Source organism: Etheostoma spectabile, chromosome 18 (assembly GCF_008692095.1).
Source record: "Etheostoma spectabile isolate EspeVRDwgs_2016 chromosome 18, UIUC_Espe_1.0, whole genome shotgun sequence".
Taxonomy (NCBI): Eukaryota; Metazoa; Chordata; class Actinopteri; order Perciformes; family Percidae; genus Etheostoma; species Etheostoma spectabile.
This window is the reverse complement of record NC_045750.1, coordinates 17,693,662-17,699,683: the sequence shown is the minus strand read 5'-3', so window position 1 is coordinate 17,699,683 and position 6,022 is coordinate 17,693,662. Positions and strand designations below refer to the sequence as shown.

At 42.4% G+C, this 6,022-nt stretch overlaps 1 protein-coding gene across 3 annotated transcripts in view; it reads left to right on the top strand.

Annotated features, from left to right (window-relative positions):
- The window catches only part of rev3l (REV3 like, DNA directed polymerase zeta catalytic subunit), a 90,105-nt gene that overhangs the window by 3,064 nt on the left and 81,019 nt on the right, over nucleotides 1-6,022 (top strand). The window lies entirely within an intron of this gene.

Below are 6,022 nucleotides of genomic sequence, written 5' to 3'. Positions count from 1 at the left end.
TATTCGCACATGGGCTCAATCGGACAATACGCAGACTTTGTACTGGGGAGCTGCATCTGTAGGGTAAAGGCTGCTTTAAGGTATGCTTTACGTTTTAACGTGATTCAGACATTTGCATTAAACATCTTGTCCGGGTAATGCCTAATTTCAGCAGGTTAAAGTCTGTGTGAAAGGGGCTCAAGTGAGCCAGTATGCAAAAATGTAAGCCAATATCCGTATCCCATTGGAGTTTCAAAAGCTTTCACTGATTGAGTTCTGACACAAGTATGTACACAACACGTGTTATGAATGTGGTTTGAATTGGGCGTGTGTGTGTGTGTGTGTGTGTGTGTGTGTGTGTGTGTTCTGTGGCTAGTGCTCTGCAGATTTGCACAGTTGGACTTTGCTCTTGCTCAGTTTATGTACCACTTGTGGTGAGTCGGAGTCAGAGTTTGCTCTGCCTTTTTCCAGAAAAAAATAACATCACCATCTGGAACACATTGAAGCAGAGAGGGATCTGTTCCACTGTAGCTCAGAAACAGGCCACGCCTACCCAAAATGGGTTACTTTGTATTATTTCCAGTTGTCTTCATGGTGAGTTCTGTTGTCTGGCCTGAAGGGAGGAATTCATGAGCAGTTTTGCTTAATGTGTGTCTGCTTTTATCTCATCAGCGTGTTTACCCTGGTGTAGGCGGTCAGCGTTGCATCTGTGGCTCTGGATACCACCCCAGGCCTCGTATTCCCTGTCCTTCCCTGACCTAAGCCGTGCACACTCCCACCAATCAGCCCTGTGTAATTCGATGCCACGCTTCCTGCTTTTTTCCCCTCCCCTCTCTTTGTTAGCATTCAGTGGCCGGTCCTGCCTGTGTTGCACACTACTGTACACACATCGGTCACTAAAATAGCTCAAGAAGAGGGTGAAAAAAGGAATTCCCTTTGTTGTGAAAATTGCACTTGTGATCAGTATCGGATTATGCTTATTAATAACCGGCTTCGTTGCCGTGCCTGTGGTTGAAAATCTCCCTGGGAGGTAAACCGCGAGCCTCTTCGCACGCTGCGACGAGTTGTTGTTGTTGTTGTGGTGGTGGCTGCAACCTTTTTTGAGGTTTGACAGCATTGATCTCCACCCTCGACGGCGTCAAGCTGGGCCCAGATGCACTGACAGGCCCTGAGACCCATGACAGCAGGAGGCACACTGTTTTGGTTCCTCGCTTGGACATGTGCACTTGAGTGTTTATTGGCGGTGTGTGCAAGAGCAGAAAAGGAGGAAGTGCATGACCAATTGACCTGAATGGGAGGGGGAGGCAAGCTTGAAGCACGGAAAAATAAAACCGAGGGCCTCTTCCTTCCCTCTCCCCCTCAGGTTTAGCTCTCTCCAGGGGAACCTTTAATGCCATTTGAGGGGAGTCCTCCCGGATCCATTAATAGGATAATAGTCGGATTCAAAAGGACTTTGGCTCATTAGGCAGAAGGTCATTGTCCCCTTAAATGTTTACTTTCCTCTCTCCCTGTCAGTTACTCAGGATCAATTATCATCCTATAACTGCTGCTCCAGTTGCTTCTGATTACTTTATGATTGAGTGAGATATCTGTTGATATGGTGTCTCTGGATTGTTCTTATTTAATTAATCAATAGCCCTGAATCTGATATATGTACTATCTATGCGCACGCTATGGTGTGGCTCCAAAACAAACTAAAACGGCTAACAATGTAAAAACACACTTTCTTAAAGTCGGAGTGGATGTCAATTTAAGTGGAGCACACAGTTTTAACACAACATTTAACAGCATTTACTTGTCAGCAGGTGTACATGTCAATGTTTCCCATACACAGGTTCTATTTGGGTGCCCCACCCAGGTAGATTGAACCTTGCCCATGTAGATAAAAGTAGGGGTGGGAAAAATAATCGATTCTTGGATGCTTTGCGATTTGATACTCGATTCTTATAAGTCAGTAATTTTTCTTTTAAAATGTGTTGATTTTTATTTAGAAGTTGTCTGTCTCCAGACATGTACAAATGGGTGCTTGGTCAAAATTGTGACTCGCACTGTATTTACGGTAATTGGTTGAATTCACGTGAATTGTTAGAGTCGAGACATTGTGAATTCCTGGAGGGACTGAATAGGTTTTTTTTTTTTTAATTTTGTTATACAGTGGATGGGATAATGGACAACAACCCTAGTTAAGGCAAGAGTGCAGGAAAAAAAAAACGGTTTCTTCATACAAATGATCTAACAAGACATAAAAAAGACATGAACATAAAATAATTAGGCAAAACACATAAAGGCTGTTGATCTACTTCATCACATTACATGTGACCACCTCATGTTTCATGTTCCAAGAATCCAATTCTCCCCCTTTAAACATGACTGAGTCTCTGACATGGTAGATCACTGTGAGAGAAGGTGACTCAGCATGTTTATGGCTTAAGCATGGAATGCCTACACAATAAAAACCTCAGTACACAAAAGAATCTCATTACAACTCGTGCGTGACAAATACTCAACAAACTCAGATTTATGCACAACTGGTCAACAATTTGGGGTCACTCAGAAATTTCCATTGCACTCCATTATAGACAGAATACCAGCTCTGATCAGTTGCATTGTTTTGTAACCAGGGCAGCAGTTCTCAGGTTACATTATGTGCTTACATAATTGCAAAAGGGTTCTCCAATGTTTTCTTGGTTAGTTTTTAAAATGATATCAGATTAGTGAACAGAATAAGCCTTTGGAACATTGGAGGAATGGTTGCTGATGTGGATATTACTTTAAAGATGAGCCCCCCACTCAGATCAGCTGATATTCTGTCTATAATGGAGTGGTATGGAAATTTGTTAGTGACCCCAAATTTAGACTGATAGGGTATGTATATTTTAAAAAAGCATGCATTGAAATGTACATAAAACAATTGTTGCATCTAAAATCGGTTTAGAATCGAATTGTGAGGTGCCAGGAGATTCCCACCCCTAAACAAAATCCTAAGTACATTTTCTTACCCCAATCAATACTGTAAGTTCAAAGCGCACACCCTCCCCCCTTCATGAAGTTGCGTGAGTGACACCGATTCACTTTGACACCATCCAGTTCAGTGACAGCTTTGCTCAGGGGCTAATAGTTGCATGCTGCTTGTACTGTTGTGGCTTGCCTTGGGATTACCTGTACTAGTAAACTGTAGAAACGCCACGGCCACACCGCTGTGAAAGAGCCCCGCATGCCATTTATCAGAGTTTGTTAGTTCCCCCTCTCCATGGTAGTGTACTCTGCTCGAGCTGATCTTTACAATGGAGTTGACTAGAGCTAAGCGGAGCTAATGGATGCTAACCAAGCCTGAATAAAACCCAACATTTGATCAAGTTGGCTGCTATAACTTGCTTAAAAGACAGAAATCTGCTAAGATGAGATCTTAATGAGTGTAACATGAACACATGTATTGAACAAATTAGCATATGTTTTAAAACCCTTTTTAAAAACCAGCTATGCTCTATAACAACTATAACTTTCTGTTTGGATCATAGTATGGTTTTATTTTAAGATGTTAATACATATAAAATTTCGGCCCTGGGTAATCGATATGCTGAACCAAAAAATAGTTTTTAACAAACCAACCACATTTAATTCATCTGTATCTTCTAGAGCCCGGCGGGCCGATATTAGGCATTTCCCGAGCTATCGGTATCAGGATTTATAATGGCCGATTTATTAAAAAAAAAAAAAAAAAAACGAACGTCAACCATGTTATGAGTGTGTGTTTTTATTATTGTTTTTGTTCAAAGGACTTTAAGTTTCATATCTTTTTTTTTTTTCTTTTCTTTTTTAAATTTTTTTTTTTAAAGAATATGTTTGGGCTTTTCTGCCTTTAATTTGACTGGCAACTTGGTGAGAAAAGGGAAAGAGAGGGGGAAGACATGCAGGAAATCATCACAAGTCTTATTCGAACCCTGGACCTCTCCGTCGAGGCATAAACCTCAATATATGTGCGTCTGCTCTACCACTGAGCCAACCCAGCCGCACTTAAGTTTCATATCTTAAGTTATGAGTGAGAACTCATAAATAACTAATGTTAGGGAAATCTGTTTGTTTTGTTACTTTTATTTTTAAATAACCAAATATTTGTACTGATATCGCCCTTAAAAGTCCTTTATCTGTCGGGCTCTAGTGCTATCTTCACTGGCAAACAATTATCACATTCAAAAAGTAAATAGTTCACAAACCTTTGTTTGACTAGTTTACACTGAACCCAGCGATCACGCGGCGCGCTGTCACATGCTGCGCCACCTACCACCACGGGTAAATTTCTTAACCTGTGGCAAACACTGCATGTTATTCATAATCATATGTGAATCCTGTTTGAACGACAGCTGTCGCTATGGCTGCATTCAGCTTCGGACAGCTACAGTACACCCTGGATTATTTTCAACTCCGAGTTTGTCAGTCGACTCCAAAGGTGTCCCAGTCAGTCGGCAGTCAGTCAGCAACACACAGGGCCGGGGCAGCGGGCACCCACACCTCTCTGGTGCTGTCGTGTCGGTAGCGCTACCATTTCTGTCATGTCTCTGTTGCCGGGGGCATTCCAACATCCAAGGCATCTCCAGGTGCTGTCTGGTTTCAGAGAGGCTTGTCCAGACTCAGTGAGGGCAGCCACATTGAAAAGTTTTTAATAAGTTAAGACCCCTCCCCTGCCTTTCCCACAGGCCTGTATGGACCATGTGTATAAAAGTGCGAGGAGGCTTTGTATCTCCCTGAATACCTCGAAGGCTGTGTTTCTTCCCATGCTGATTCATCTAAAGTCACTCAACCAGGTGGGGGTTTTTCCCCCTAAAAATACCAAGGTGCTTAAACGTGACTGACATCTCTACCATCAGAACCCCACAAGGAATTTACAGCATGAGTCACTTTTGGCGTGTGAACAAAAGTTGTTGAACTTCTATTGAATGCAGCGCTACTAGGAACTGCTAAAATGCATTTTGCAACTCAGTCTTTCAATGTATACGCTTAGCTTGCTCCCCCCCCCCCTCCTGATGCATTGAGTCCTTTTGCTTGTTTAGGCTCTCCGTTTTGTCTTTTTGACCTGTGCGTACAGAACTGTGCAGCAGTGCCACTATGTCTAATGCATACTATTCTATATTGATTTCTGGAATTGTTCATGTGGCGCTGGAAATATTGCAGATTGCATCTCATTTTGGCCAGATCTCCATCACCTTCCGCATTCCTCATGGGGGCATTTTAAACTTGATTGATGAGGACTATGGTTAATTCCAATATGAATGCCAAATAACCAGAGCACGTTATTCTCCCATCCCAGAATGTTGTGGTTACTAGCCTCTTTTGCAGTGCTGTGGAAGAAGGTCTGGCGATGCAAGACTAAAAGCATCCAAAACTTCACCGTCACATCCTGCGGTTTAAGAGAATAGACGAGGGCCGTGTAGTCATAAATGTGTTTCATGCGAAAGCATCTGTCAGAGTAGCTGAACGAAGCAGCCACAGCCAGCAGCACTGGCTAAGGTAGCTGCCACTGATTTCCTTTTGTCTTGAAGGCGCTGTGAGTGTACAACAGCTGCCCCAGTGTCCTTGGTGCTGCTGCGGCCCAGGCAGTCTGATTGATGGCTATAATGGCTCCCACCGGCTTCTCGCTAGGTATCCAAAGGCATCAACAGCCTGACACTGCAGCAATCCTCGTCCCCAATGCATTTCCTGTCACCTCGATTCCCTCTCACTCAGGTTAGACGGGTTCCATCAACAGCTATAGCTGTAGGGTTGTGCAATGAATAGGCTTTAATTTATTTATCACAAAACAGAATAATAAAGGAAAAACAAGTATTTTTTCACTCTACGTTTTGCAAGTAAACTCATTTTGTCATGTGTTCTGAATGGTGGAAAACATTTAGTATTAAAGGAAATTTCACAGTTGGTCCAAAACTATCCAAACAAAATCTTTCCAAAAGACGATGAGTAGTGCTGTCAAATGTTTAAAATATTTAATCACGATTAATCACATTTTTTATCTATTCTAAATGTCCCTTGATTTCTTTCTGTCCCTTTT